Below are 17,371 nucleotides of genomic sequence, written 5' to 3'. Positions count from 1 at the left end.
GACGGGGGACGTGGACACGAGGGGGGATGTGGACAGGAGGGGGGGAGAGTGGACAGGAATGGGGGGAGAGTGGACAGGAGGGGGAGAGAGTGGACAGGAGGGGGGACAGTGTACAAGAGGGGGGACAGTGGACAGGAGGGGGGACAGTGGACAGGAGGGGGGGCAGTGGACAGGAGTGGGGGACAGTGAACAGGAGGGGGGGACAGTGGACAGGAGCGGGCGGGGGACAGGAGGGGGGGACAGTGGACAGGAGGGGGGACGTGGACAGGATGGGGGACGTGGACAGTAGGGGGACAGTGGAAAGGAGGGGGGGCAGTGGACAGGAGGGGGGGCAGTGGACAGGAGGGGGGGACAGTGGACAGGGGGGGGCAGTGGACAGGAGGGGGGCAGTGGACAGGAGGGGGGACAGTGGACAGGAGGGGGGGACAGTGGACAGGATGGGGGGGACAGTGGATAGGAGGGGGGTGCAGTGGACAGAAGGGGGGGACAGTGGACAGGAGGGGGGGGCAGTGGATAGGAGGGGGGTGCAGTGGACAGAAGGGGGGGACAGTGGACAGGGGGGGCAGTGGCCAGGAGGGGAGGCAGTTGTGACGGGCACCTTGTGACAGGCTATTAATAATACACACCAAATACATAACTGGGTTGTACCGGACAAGACTTAGATATGATAAAATATAATTTATTCCTTGATAAAGGGGAACACACAAGATATACAAATAACAGACAAAATATGGACACTTACTTAAAGGTTAGGACAAGAAAGCCATCAGGATACAGGATGGGCCATTTCTTCCATAAATAAATTTCAGATGTTGGCATCATAGCAATACATGCAGATCATGAAGCACATCAAGGAGCCCATGAAGACATGAAGACATTTGAGTAAGGGGTGACCCTGACTTAAATACCATGTCAAACTCATCTCTTAACCCTAGATGCCGAGTTGGCTAGAAAAAAATCTCTTTGAAGCAGATGTTGCCTTCCCTTGTAAGTGTGAAGTATCACACTTAAAAACACTCACCCCTTTGTTCTTGCCCCCAGTATAAAAAATAGGGCAGTTAAACTTTTGATCACCGGGCTATGTTAATTCTTGCAGGATGCTCTCCCTGCCTTATTAGCATAGCAGATGGGGGTCTGCATTTTCAGAGCAGAACCAAAATTTCCATATACACTGTAACTAACTTCATAACTTCAGTTCAGTGATACTTACTGGTACGCGAGAATTATTAATACATTCCGTCACGCATGACGCTCCTAATGAGACTAAATACTACCGTGTAATACTAAAATTAAGAGAGATATCTGTCTGTTAGGACCGGCTAAACACCAGGTGTCTGTAACCGTTAGTTGTGGATCAGTCCCACGAATACACATATGTAGCTTTTAGCACGTTCAGCCGAGGACATCTCATAATATTCTTATATTTAATAAGGTAACTCATTCTGTAGCCCCACTCCTAAATCAGAGGCATTTGGCCAGTCTACCACATGGGGGGTCTGGCAGGATACTATGGTTTGTAAGTGTGAGTTATAACGCTCACAACCCACTCCAGCTTCCTGCAAACAGGTAGAGTGGCTGAGCCTTTGATCAGGGGGCTGCTTCCTAAACATTTGGGTGCTCTCCTGACCATTTGCATTTAGTAGGCAGGCATCTTTGAGGGTAACTTAAACAAAGGGCTAGAATCACTATTTTAACATTAACCCCTTCCCTCCCGCATCAACCCTAGTGTATGTGTGAGTGCAAACACCAGGATAACACAATACATTTACACAGGGGAATAAACATTTGGATATTGAAGCAAGGCAAAACACATTACTGGACCTCAGTCCAGTTAACCCCTTGCTTCCCAGGTGAGAGTAGAGGGTGGCCAAATGGGGGGTAACCCCTTTAATCCCGCGCCAAATCCTCTCTATCGTCACAGCAGTGGACAGGAGGGGGGGCAGTGGACAGGAGGGGGGGACGGCAGTGGACAGGATAGGGGGACGGCAGTGACAGGAGGGGGGACGGCAGTGGACAGGAGGGGGGGACAGTGGACAGGAGGGGGGTGGGACAGTGGACAGGAGGGGTGGGACATTGGACAGGAGGGGGGGCAGTGGACAGGAGGGGGCAGTAAACAGGAGGGGGGGACAGTGGACAGGAGGGGGGGCAGTGGACAGGAGGGGGGGACAGTGGACAGGAGGGGGGACAGTCGACAGGATGGGGGGGACAGTGGACAGGAGGGGGGGAAAGTGGACAGGAGGGGGGTAGAGTGGACAGGGGACGGGGGACAGTGGACAGGAGAGGGGAGACAGTGGACAGGAGGGGGGGCAGTGGACAGGAGGGGGGGACAGTGGACAGGAGTGGGGGGACAGTGGACAGGAGGGGGGGCAGTGGACAGGAGGGGGGGTGGCGGCTTAAAATTTCCAGGTCCCTCCTCTCCACTACCCCTGTATGTTTCTCCGCTCACCCCTCTCTGTCCGCTCCTGCCCCTCCCCCCCCATGCGTAGCTCCGGTCCCCACCCTACAGTGTCTGACACACACACAGTGACACACACACAGTGTCACACACACACAGTGTCCCACACAGTGTCCCCCCCCCCCACACACACAGTGACACATACACACAGTGTCACACACAGTGTCACACACACCCACACACCCACAGACACACAGACACACACACACACACACACACACACACACACACACACACACACACACACACACACACACACACACACACACACACACACACACACACACACACACACACACACACACACACACACACACAGTGTCACATACTCACACACAGTGACACACACACACACACACACATCACCTCTCCTTAGGCGCCGCGTGACAGCTGCAGGCTGCCTGCCCACTTACTGTCCCCCTGCCGGGGAGGGAGGTGTGTGGAGTGCTGGGGAGGGAGGTGAGTGGAGCGCCGGGAAGGGAGGGAGGTGAGTGGAGCGCCGGGGAGGGAGGTGAGTGGAGCGCCAGGAGGGAGGGAAGTGAGTGGAGCACCGGGGAGTGAGGTGAGTGGAGCGCCGGGGAGGGAGGGAGGTGAGTGGAGCACTGGGGAGGGAGGTGAGTGGAGCACCAGGGAGGGAGGTGTGTGGAGCGCCAGGGAGGGAGGTAGGTGAGTGGAGCACCGGGGAGGGAGATGAGTGGAGCGCCGGGGAGGGAGGTGAGAGGAGCGCCGGGGAGGGAGGTGAGTGGAGCGCCGGGGAAGGAGGTGAGTGGAGCGCCTGGGAGGGAGGTGAGTTGAGCGCTCGGGAGGGAGGTGAGTGGAGCGCCAGGGAGGGAGGTGAGGGGAGCACCGGGGAGGGAGGTGGGTGGAGCGCTGGGGAGGGAGGGAGGTGAGTGGAGTGCCAGGGAGGGAGGTGAGTGGAGCACCGGGGAGGGAGGGAGGTGAGTGGAGCGCCGGGGAGGGAGGGAGGTGAGTGGAGCGCCGGGGAGGGAGTGAGGTGAGTGGAACGCCGGGGAGGGAGGTGAGTGGAGGGAGGTGACTGGAGCGCCGGGGAGGGAGGTGAGTTGGAGCGCCGGGGAGGGAGGTGAGTGGAGCGCCGGGGAGGGAGGTAAGTGGAGCGCCGGGGAGGGAGTTAAGTGGAGCGCAAGGGAGGGAGGTGAGTGGAGCACCGGGGAGGGAGGTGAGTGGAGCGCCGGGGAGGGAGGGAGGTGAGTGGAGCGCCAGGGAGGAAGGCAGGTGAGTAGAGGGAGGTGAGTGGAGCACACGGAGGGAGGTGAGTGTAGCGTGGGGAGGGAGGTGAGTGGAGGGAGGTGAGTGGAGCACCGGGGAGGGAGGTGAGTGGAGCGCCGGGGAGGGAGGTGAGTGGAGTGCCGGGAAGGGAGGTGAGTGGAGTGCCGGGGAGGGAGGTGAGTGGAGCGCCGGGGAGGGAGGTGAGTGGAGCATCGTGGAGGGAGGTGAGTGGAGCGCCGGGGAGGAAGGTGAGTGGAGCGCCGGGGAGGGAGGTGAGTGGAGCACCAGGGAGGGAGGTGAGTGGAGTGCCAGGAGGGAGGTGAGTGGAGCACCAGGAGAGAGGTGAGTGGAGCACATACACATACACACTGCTCTGCGTGTTACACATACACACTGCTCTGGTGTTACACATACACAATGCTCTGTGTGTTACACATACACACTGCTCTGTGTGTTACACATACACACTGCCCTGCATGTTACACATACACACTGCTCTGTGTGTTACACATACACACTGCTCTGCGTGTTACACATACACACTGATCTGTGTGTTACAGATACATACTGCTCTGCGTGTTACACATACACTGCTCTGCATGTTAGAGTTACATACTGCTCTGTGTGTTACACATACACACGACTCTGCGTGTTACACATACACACTGCTCTGCGTGTTACACATACACACTGCCCTGCGTGTTACACATACACACTGCTCTGCGTGTTACACATACACACTGCTCTGTGTGTTACACATACACACTGCTCTGGTGTTACACATACACAATGCTCTGTGTGTTACACATACACACTGCTCTGCGTGTTACACATACACACTGCTCTGCGTGTTACACATACACACTGCTCGGCGTGTTACACACACACACTGCTCTGGTGTTACACATACACACTGCTCTGCGTGTCATAGATACACACTGCTCTGTGTGTTACACATACACACTGCTTTGCGTGTCATAGATACACACTGCTCTGTGTGTTACACATACACACTGCTCTGCGTGTTACACATACACACTGCTCTGTGTGGTACACATACACACTGCTCTGAGTGTTAGAGTTAAATACTGCTCTGTGTGTTACAGTACACATACACACTGCCCTGCGTGTTACACATACACACTGCTCTGTGTGTTACACATACACACTGCCCTGCGTGTTACACATACACACTGCTCTGTGTGTTACACATACACACTGCTCTGCGTGTTACACATACACACTGCTCTGGTGTTACACATACACAATGCTCTGTGTGTTACACATACACACTGCTCTGCGTGTTTCACATAAACACTGCTCTGCGTATTACACATACACACTGATCTGTGTGTTACAGATACATACTGCTCTGCGTGTTACACATACACTGCTCTGCATGTTAGAGTTACATACTGCTCTGTGTGTTACACATACACACGACTCTGCGTGTTACACATACACACTGCTCTGCGTGTTACACATACACACTGCCCTGCGTGTTACACATACACACTGCTCTGCGTGTTACACATACACACTGCTCTGTGTGTTACACATACACACTGCTCTGGTGTTACACATACACAATGCTCTGTGTGTTACACATACACACTGCTCTGCGTGTTACACATACACACTGCTCTGCGTGTTACACATACACACTGCTCTGCGTGTTACACATACACACTGCCCTGCGTGTTACACATACACACTGCTCTGCGTGTTACACATACACACTGCCCTGCGTGTTACACATACACACTGCTCTGTGTGTTACACATACACACTGCTCTGCGTGTTACACATACACACTGCTCTGGTGTTACACATACACAATGCTCTGTGTGTTACACATACACACTGCTCTGCGTGTTACACATAAACACTGCTCTGCGTATTACACATACACTCTGCTCTGCGTGTTACACATACACACTGCTCTGCGTGTTACACATACACACTGCTCTGCGTGTTACACATAAACACTGCTCTGCGTGTTACACATACACTCTGCTCTGCGTGTTACAAATACACACTGCTCTGCGTGTTACACTTACACACTGCTCTGTGTGTTACAGATACATACTGCTCTGCGTGTTACACATACACTGCTCTGCATGTTAGATTTACATACTGCTCTGTGTGTTACACATACACACGACTCTGCATGTTACACATACACACTGCTCTGCGTGTTACACATACACACTGCCCTGCGTGTTACACATACACACTGCTCTGCGTGTTACACATACACACTGCTCTGCGTGTTACACATACACACTGCTCTGGTGTTACACATACACAGTGCTCTGTGTGTTACACATACACACTGCTCTGCGTGTCACACATACACACTGCTCTGTGTGTTACAGATACATACTGCTCTGCGTGTTACACATACACACTGCTCTGCGTGTTAGAGTTACATACTGCTCTGTGTCTTACACATACACACTGCTCTGCGTGTTACACACACACGACTATGCATGTTACACATACACAATGCTCTGCGTGTTACACATACACACTGCTCTGTGTTTTACAGATACATACTGCTCTGCGTGTTACACATACACTGCTCTGCATGTTAGAGTTACATACTGCTTTGTGTGTTACACATACACACGACTCTGCGTGTTACACATACACACTGCTCTGCGTGTTACACATACACACTGCCCTGCGTGTTACACATACACACTGCTCTGCGTGTTACACATACACACTGCTCTGTGTGTTACACATACACACTGCTCTGGTGTTACACATACACAATGCTCTGTGTGTTACACATACACACTGCTCTGCGTGTTACACATACACACTGCTCTGCGTGTTACACATACACACTGCTCTGGTGTTACACATACACAATGCTCTGTGTGTTACACATACACACTGCTCTGCGTGTTACACATAAACACTGCTCTGCGTGTTACACATACACTCTGCTCTGCGTGTTACACATACACACTGCTCTGCGTGTTACACTTACACACTGCTCTGTGTGTTACAGATACATACTGCTCTGCGTGTTACACATACACTGCTCTGCATGTTAGATTTACATACTGCTCTGTGTGTTACACATACACACGACTCTGCGTGTTACACATACACACTGCTCTGTGTGTTACACATACACACTGCTCTGGTGTTACACATACACAATGCTCTGTGTGTTACACATACACACTGCTCTGCGTGTTACACATACACACTGCTCTGCGTGTTACACATACACAATGCTCTGTGTGTTACACATACACACTGCTCTGCGTGTTACACATAAACACTGCTCTGCGTGTTACACATACACTCTGCTCTGCGTGTTACACATACACACTGCTCTGCGTGTTACACTCACACACTGCTCTGTGTGTTACAGATACATACTGCTCTGCGTGTTACACATACACTGCTCTGCATGTTAGATTTACATACTGCTCTGTGTGTTACACATACACACGACTCTGCATGTTACACATACACACTGCTCTGCGTGTTACACATACACACTGCCCTGCGTGTTACACATACACACTGCTCTGCGTGTTACACATACACACTGCTCTGCGTGTTACACATACATACTGCTCTGGTGTTACACATACACAGTGCTCTGTGTGTTACACATACACACTGCTCTGCGTGTCACACATACACACTGCTCTGTGTGTTACAGATACATACTGCTCTGCGTGTTACACATACACACTGCTCTGCGTGTTAGAGTTACATACTGCTCTGTGTCTTACACATACACACTGCTCTGCGTGTTACACATACACACTGCTCTGGTGTTACACATACACAGTGCTCTGTGTGTTACACATACACACTGCTCTGCGTGTCACACATACACACTGCTCTGTGTGTTACAGATACATACTGCTCTGCGTGTTACACATACACACTGCTCTGCGTGTTAGAGTTACATACTGCTCTGTGTCTTACACATACACACTGCTCTGCGTGTTACACACACACGACTATGCGTGTTACACATACACACTGCTCTGCGTGTTACACATACACACTGCTCTGCGTGTTACACATACACACTGCTCTGGTGTTACACATACACAGTGCTCTGTGTGTTACACATACACACTGCTCTGCGTGTCACACATACACACTGCTCTGTGTGTTACAGGTACATACTGCTCTGCATGTTACACATACACACTGCTCGCGTGTTACACATACACACTGCTCTGCGTGTGACACATACACACTGCTCTGGTGTTACACATACACAGTGCTCTGTGTGTTACACATACACACTGCTCTGCGTGTCACACATATACACTGCTCTGCATGTTACACATACACACTGCTCGCGTGTTACACATACACACTGCTCGCATGTTACACATACACACTGCTCTGCGTGTGACACATACACACTGCACGCGTGTTACACATACACACTGCTCTGCATGTTACACATACATACTGCTCTGCATGTTACACATACACACTGCTCTGCATGTTACAAATACACTGCTCTGCGTGTTACAGTACACACTGCTCTGCGTGTTCATACACACATTGCTCTGTGTGTTACAGATGTACATTGCTCTGCGGGTTACACATACACACTGCTCTGCTTGTTACACACACTGCTCTGTGTGTTACACATACACACTGGTCTGCGTGTTACACAAACACACTTGTCTGCGTGTTACACATACACACTACTCTGCGTGTTACAGATACACACTGCTCTGCGTGTTACACATACACACTGCTCTGCGTATTACACATACACACTGCTCTGTGTGTTACACATACACACTGCACTGTGTGTTACACATACACACTGCTCTGTGTATTACACATACACACTACTCTGCGTGTTACAGATACACACTGCTCTGCGTGTTACAGATACACACTGCTCTGCGTGTTACACATACACACTGCTCTGCGTGTTACACATACACTGTGTGTTACACATACTGTACACACTGCTCTGGTGTTACACATACACACTGCTCTGCGTGTTACACACACACACTGCTCTGGTGTTACACATACACACTGCTCTGCGTGTCATAGATACACACTGCTCTGTGTGTTACACATACACACTGCTCTGCGTGTTACACATACAAACTGCCCTGCGTGTTACACATACACACTGCTCTGGTGTTACACATACACAGTGCTCTGTGTTTTACACATACACACTGCTCTGCGTGTCATAGATACACACTGCTCTGTGTGTTACACATACACACTGCTCTGCGTGTTACACATACAAACTGCCCTGCGTGTTACACATACACACTGCTCTGGTGTTACACATACACAGTGCTCTGTGTTATACACATACACACTGCTCTGCGTGTCACACATACACACTGCTCTGTGTGTTACAGGTACATACTGCTCTGCATGTTACACATACACACTGCTCGCGTGTTACACATACACACTGCTCGCGTGTTACACATACACACTGCTGTGCGTGTGACACATACACACTGCATGCGTGTTACACATACACACTGCTCTGCATGTTACAAATACACTGCTCTGCGTGTTACAGTACACACTGCTCTGCGTGTTCATACACACACTGCTCTGTGTGTTACACATACACACTGCTCTGCGTGTTACACATACACACTGCTCTGCGTGTTACACATACACTGCGTGTTACACAAACACTGCGTGTTACACATACACACTACTCTGCGTGTTACAGATACACACTGCTCTGCGTGTTACACATACACACTGCTCTGCGTATTACACATACACACTGCTCTGCGTGTTACACATACACACTGCTCTACGTGTTACACATACACACTGCTCTGCGTGTTATACATACACTGTGTGTTACACATACTGTACACACTGCTCTGGTGTTACACATACACACTGCTCTGCGTGTTACACACACACACTGCTCTGGTGTTACACATACACACTGCTCTGCATGTTACACATACACACTGCTCTGCATGTTACACATACACACTGCTCTGCATGTTACAAATACACTGCTCTGCGTGTTACAGTACACACTGCTCTGCGTGTTCATACACACACTGCTCTGTGTGTTACAGATGTACATTGCTCTGCGGGTTACACATACACACTGCTCTGCTTGTTACACACACTGCTCTGCGTGTTACACATACACACTGCTCTGCGTGTTACACATACACACTGCTCTGCGTGTTACACATACACTGCGTGTTACACATACACACTACTCTGCGTGTTACAGATACACACTGCTCTGCGTGTTACACATACACACTGCTCTGCGTGTTACACATACACACTGCTCTGCATGTTACACATACACACTGCTCTGCGTGTTACACATACACACTGCTCTACGTGTTACAGATACACACTGCTCTGCGTGTTACACATACACTGTGTGTTACACATACTGTACACACTGCTCTGGTGTTACACATACACACTGCTCTGCGTGTTACACACACACACTGCTCTGGTGTTACACATACACACTGCTCTGGTGTTACACAAACACACTGCTCTGCGTGTCATAGATACACACTGCTCTGTGTGTTACACATACACACTGCTCTGCATGTTACACATACACACTGCCCTGCGTGTTACACATACACACTGCTCTGCGTTTTACATATACACATTGCTCTGCGTGTTACTCATACACACTGCTCTGGTGTTACACATACACAGTGCTCTGTGTGTTACACATACACACTGCTCTGCGTGTTACACATACACACTGCTCTGCATGTTACACATAAACACTGCTCTGCATGTTACAAATACACTGCTCTGCGTGTTACAGTACACACTGCTCTGCGTGTTCATACACACACTGCTCTGTGTGTTACAGATGTACATTGCTCTGCGGGTTACACATACACACTGCTCTGCTTGTTACACACACTGCTCTGCGTGTTACACATACACACTGTTCTGCGTGTTACACATACACTGCGTGTTACACATACACACTACTCTGCGTGTTACAGATACACTCTGCTCTGCGTGTTACACATACACACTGCTCTGCGTGTTACAGATACACACTGCTCTGCGTGTTACAGATACACACTGCTCTGCGTGTTACAGATACACACTGCTCTGCGTGTTACACATACACACTGCTCTACGTGTTACAGATACACACTGCTCTGCGTGTTACACATACACACTGCTCTGCGTGTTACACATACACTGTGTGTTACACATACTGTACACACTGCTCTGGTGTTACACATACACACTGCTCTGCGTGTTACACACACACACTGCTCTGGTGTTACACATACACACTGCTCTGGTGTTACACACACTGCTCTGCGTGTCACACATACACACTGCTCTGTGTGTTACACATACACACTGCTCTGTGTGTCATAGATACACACTGCTCTGTGTGTTACACATACACACGACTCTGCGTGTTACACATACACACTGCTCTGCGTGTTACACATACACACTGCCCTGCGTGTTACACATACACACTGCTCTGCGTGTTAGAGTTACATACTGCTTTGTGTGTTACACATACACACTGCTCTGTGTGTTACACATACACACTGCTCTGCGTGTTACACATACACACTCCTCTACGTGTTAGAGTTACATACTGCTCTGTGTGTAACACATACACACCGCTCTGTGTGTTACACACACACACTGCTTTGCGTGTTACACATACACACTGCTCTGCGTGTTACACATACACACTTCTCTGCGTGTTAGAGTTACATACTGCTCTGTGTGTAACACATACACACTGCTCTGTGTGTTACACATACACACTGCTCTGCGTGTTACACATACACACTGCTCTGCGTGTTAGAGTTACATACTGCTCTGTGTGTTACACATAACCCCACTACCACTGGTGTTTTCTTGCTATACACACTGGTATAAATAAACTGACCGAACATGTGTCCCCTTATACCGACCCCAAGACTGTAAGGGCCATATTACTACATGGTGCTATGAAACAGATCACCTTCCAGCCTTGGAAGAAACGTTACAACCCATTCAGCTGAACGAGTGGCACTATGTCTTCCTGTGCTGGAAGGATTCTTATGGAATTGCATTGAATATTACGTTTGACCCATAATCCTCTCCTGGAATCACCTATTCTCTCCTCACCTTCCTACCTGCTGTACTCTGCGCTCCTTCTCCCTGTATTAGTAATCTGTGCTGGCTGCATCCCCCGCAGTGCCCAGTGATTAGACCTCTGCAACCTCCTCCCAGAATCCCTATAGAGGAGCGAGTCATGTCAGCAGCATCCAGATCTCACACTATTCAGCCATAAACTTGTTTCCCAAACCCTGTGTCATACGTCTCCCTGCTGCTCACACACACCTGTGTCATACGTCTCCCTGCTGCACACAAACCGCGGGGTTATTTGGGCCGAAAAAGAGTTAACACACAATTTGCGGTAAACAAAAGTTAGATTTCCCACCCTCTTTATCACACGAGGCAGTCAGTAAACTCTGATATTTGTTCGTTTCCAAAAATGTGACATGAAATGTTCTGCCCGAGAAATGTAATATTTACCTATAAAATAATGTGACTTCTTTCTCACACAGAGTCTGCTGATTCTATAGTGACATATTCCCATCAGAATCTGTATATAACACTCACCTCACCCTCCATAGTAACACAGACCCGGTGATATTCACAGGTGAATCATCTGAGCTTCAGCTCCACCCAGCTGTAAGTACAATTATTTCTAATGTTTTATATTAACTGTAATTTTTACTACGTTGATCTTTTTATGTGTAATGTCTATAAATATTCTCTGCAATACAAACCCCACTAATACTCCTCACGTGTAATAACTAGATACTATACTGTAATGTGACACTGTATCCCCGGGGTGCAGCCCCCCCCAGATATGTCTGATCTGTCCCGTGCTGAGCGTATTATTACACCTGTGATAACCTGTAACATTCTCTAACAGATCTGTAAAGATGCTTCTCTCCCAGAGACCTCTGCTGCTCGCGCTTCTCCTGGGGATAATCTCCATCGTCACATTGGTGGAATCGGCCAAATATGAGACGTAAGAAATGGAGTTTGTGGGACAGAGAAAGGAATAGAGATTTATTGGTGCTGTGTGTAGGATTGTAGCTGGGGATCCTTCATGTGACACGTGTCTGATATTAACCTTGTAACTGATATTAACCCTCCTGTGCTTGTTCTATAAACAGCCTGCCTTACGTGTTATTATATCTTCCTGCGTGTTATTATATCTCTGTGCGTATTATTATATCTCCCTGCGTGTTATTATATCTCTGTGTATGTTATTGTATCTCTCTAGCTACTTCTGGAAATTTCCAGATGAGTCCCCCTGTAGGGACGGCCGCCTGTAGCTAAGCCCACCTTTAATTTGCCCAGTAACAGTTGTAGGTCCCAACCTTTTTATACCCTGGGTTGGATCAGCCATTCTGTTTGACCCCAGGAGATCCCTATAACATCAGGTGGACTCCAGGATTGCCCAATAACATCAGGAGGAACCGAGGAAGTAACAGAGGAGGGTCTCCAGGCTCCCCATGCCTGTAAGGAGGACACCTTTTATAGGGCAAGATTCCCAGTGTTAGGGGGGCCCTTGGGGACCAGGGATCCAAAACACTCTAAAGTAGAGAGTAGGTAGTTCCCTATCGCGGGGCTTTAAGAAGAAGTCCTGGAAGGGGCAGCTAGGAGTTTCAGAGGGTAGTTCCCTGATCTGTCCTGGGCAGGGCAAGAGGCTCTAATTATGGGTGAGTCACTACAAGTCTCAAAGTATGAGGGAATTGGAGTCCAGTCTCCAGGTACTAAACACCTGTCCTGTTGCTGCTACAAGTTATATTGTAATAAACAGTTAAAAGTTCCTGGTGCCCTTTTCTTTATCTACATTCCTTGTCAAGAGCCTGCATGAACCTACCAAGCATCCCTCAGAGGCTCTGTGTGTTATTATATCTCTCTGTGTGTTATTATATCTCTCTGCATGTTATTATATCTCTCTGTGTGTTATTATATCTCTGCATGTTATTATATCTCTGCGTGTTATTATATCTCTCTGCGTGTTATTATATCTCTGTGTTATTATATATCTCTGCGTGTTATTATATCTCTCTGTGTGTTATTATATCTCTCTGCGTGTTATTATATCTCTCTGCGTGTTATTATATCTCTCTGTGTGTTATTATATCTCTCTGCTTGTTATTATATCTCGCTGCGTGTTATTATCTCTCTGTGTGTTATTATATCTCTCTGTGTGTTATTATATCTCTGCTTGTTATTGTATCTCTCTGCTTGTTACTGATATCTCTGCTTGTTATTATATCTCTCAGCTTGTTATTATATCTCTCCGCTTGTTATTATATCTCTCTGTGTGTTATTATATCTCTCAGCTTGTTATTATATCTCTCCGCTTGTTATTATATCTCTCTGTGTGTTATTATATCTCTCTGTGTGTTATTATATCTCTCTGCATGTTATTTTATCTCTCTGCTTGTTATTTTATCTCTGCGTGTTATTATATCTCTCTGCATGTTATTATATCTCTCTGCGTGTTATTATATCTCTCTGCATGTTATTATATCTCTCTGCGTGTTATTATATCTCTCTGTGTGTTATTATATCTCTCTGCTTGTTATTATATCTCGCTGCATGATATTATTATCTCTGTGTGTTATTATATCTCTCTGTGTGTTATTATATCTCTGCTTGTTATTGTATCTCTCTGCTTGTTACTGATTTCTCTGCTTGTTATTATATCTCTCTGCATGTTATTATATCTCTCCGCTTGTTATTATATCTCTCAGCTTGTTATTATATCTCTCAGCTTGTTATAATATCTCTCTGCGTGTTATTATATCTCTCTGCGTGTTATTATATCTCTCTGCATTTTATTGTATATCTCTGCATGTTATTGTATATCTCTGCTTGTTATTATATATCTCTGAATGTTATTATATCTCTCTGCATGTTATTGTATCTCTCAGCTTGTTGTTATATTTCTGAGTGTTATTATACCTCTGCGTGTAATTATACCTCTTCGTGTTATTATATTTCTGCGTGTTATTATATCTCTGCTTGTTATTATATCGCTGCGTGTTATTATATATCTCTGAATGTTATTATATCTCTCTGCATGTTATTGTTTCTCTCAGCTTGTTGTTATATTTCTGTGTGTTATTATATCTCTCTGCGTGTTATTATATCTCTCTGCATGTTATTATATATCTCTGCGTGTTGTCATATTTCTGCGTGTTATTATACCTCTGCGTGTTATTATATTTCTGCGTGTTATTATATCTCTGCTTGTTATTATATCGCTGCGTGTTATTATATATCTCTGCATGTTATTATATCTCTCTGCATGTTATTGTTTCTCTCAGCTTGTTGTTATATTTCTGTGTGTTATTATATATCTCTGCGTGTTATTATATCTCTCTGCGTGTTATTATATCTCTCTGCGTGTTATTATATCTCTCTGCGTGTTATTATATCTCTCTGCGTGTTATTATATCTCTCTGCATGTTATTATATATCTCTGCGTGTTGTCATATTTCTGCGTGTTATTATATCTCTGCTTGTTATTATATATCTCTGAATGTTATTATATCTCTGCATGTTATTATATATCTCTGAATGTTATTGTATCTCTCTGCATGTTATTGTATCTCTCAGCTTGTTGCTATATTTCTGCGTGTTATTATATATCTCTGCGTGTTATTATATCTCTCTGCGTGTTATTATATCTCTCTGCGTGTTATTATATCTCTCTGCGTGTTGTTATATCTCATCTTGTTGTTATATTTCTGCGTGTTATTATATCTCTGCGTGTTATTATATCTTTGCGTGTTATTATATCTCTGCGTGTTATTATATCTCTGCGTGTTATTATATCTCTTCGTGTTATTATATCTCTGCATGTTATTATATCTCCCTGCTTGTTATTATATCTCCCTGCTTGTTATTATATCTCTCTGCTTGTTTTTAAATCTCTCTGCGTGTTATTATATCTCTGCTTGTTGTTATATTTCTGCGTGTTATATCTCAGCATGCTCTTACATTTCTCAGCATGTTATAATTCTCTGCAATTCTTTACTTTAGTCCCTCTCTGCGTGTCATATCTCTCTCTGCGTGTCATATCTCTCTCTGCGTGTCATATCTCTCTCTGCGTGTCATATGTCTCTCTGCATGTCGTATCTCTCTCTGCGTGTCGTATCTCTGTTCATGTCATATCTCTCTCTGCGTGTCATATCTCTCTCTGCGTGTCATATCTCTCGGCGTGTCATATCTCTCGGCGTGTCATATCTCTCGGTGTGTCATATCTCTCGACGTGTTACAATGCTCTGCAATTCTTTACTTGCCCCTGTGGCAGTGAATGGGTTAAATCTGTGGGAAATATTTGCCCCTGACTCCCAGGGGGACATTTCCTGACATCAGTTTGTTGTCTTCATCTCTAGTGAAGAAGATCAGATGTTGGAGACCAAGAGAGAGGAGAATGAGCAGGGAAATCGCATGAAGAGACTGGCAGGTCTCCTGGAAGAAGTGCAATCTCTTCTCAGACGAGAGATACATGAACATCATATAAAGGCCAGAGAGTCAGATGATGCTTATCCATTCTTTGGGAAACGGGAGACACAGGCGGATGATTTAGACACCAGAGATATTCCTTTACTTGATAATCTTCTTGGGGGGTTGGGCCTGGGGCGTTAATAAATTCTGCGCATTACACGTGAGCTTTGCAATGTCCTGTAACACTGCGCTCTCTGTATAAGGACAATGCCATGTAACACTGCGCTCTCTGTATAAGGACAATATACATGTCACGCTGCTTTTATGGGGTTCCTAAATCTCCCGATTTCCTGCTTTCTCCATGAAATAATAATGATAGAAATGAGATCACTGTTACAATGAGACAGACTGTAACATGAAGATAAAAGGGTCTCCCTCACTAATCCACGCCAGAGATTTAGCACACGCTAGTGTCACTGACGTGACTAGTACTAACATGCACTAATGTGAGTGTGTGCTTTAGTGAGTGAGACTCAGCATGTGTCACACACACACATGAGAAGAACATGCTACTAATAACCGTGCGTGTGCTGACAGTATACATAATATCCGTGTCTGTGTCACACTGTCAGTGCTGAGAAGGGTTTCTTCCTCTGTCTGTAACCGTATAATCACAAAGATCATTTGTACGCTGCTTTTCCCTTTTACTTTGCAATAAAACAGCATTTCAGCATCAGTTTGTGCATCCTCCTACTTCAGTAAAAGTGCACACACACACACACACATGCACAGACACACACACACACACACACAGACACACGCACAGACACACACACACACACACACACACACACACACACACACACACACACACACACACACACACACACACACACACACACACACACACACACACACACACACACACACACACACACACACACACACACACACACTGAGGCAGGGGGTTTTCTACCTGCATCCTGGCACTGGGACCTGCGCGGGGCAGGGACACTTACTGGACCCCCTGGTGCATCAGCATCAGCTGTCCACTGTCCCCCCCCTCTGTCCACTGTCCCCCCTCCTCCCCACTGTCCCCCCCTCCTCCCCACTGTCCCCACCTCCTCCCCACTGTCCCCCCCTGCTCCCCACTGCCCCCTCCTCCTCCCCACTGTC

The sequence above is a fragment of the Ascaphus truei genome, chromosome 3 (assembly GCF_040206685.1).
Source record: "Ascaphus truei isolate aAscTru1 chromosome 3, aAscTru1.hap1, whole genome shotgun sequence".
NCBI lineage: Eukaryota > Metazoa > Chordata > Amphibia > Anura > Ascaphidae > Ascaphus > Ascaphus truei.
Note: the sequence above shows the minus strand (reverse complement) of the source record.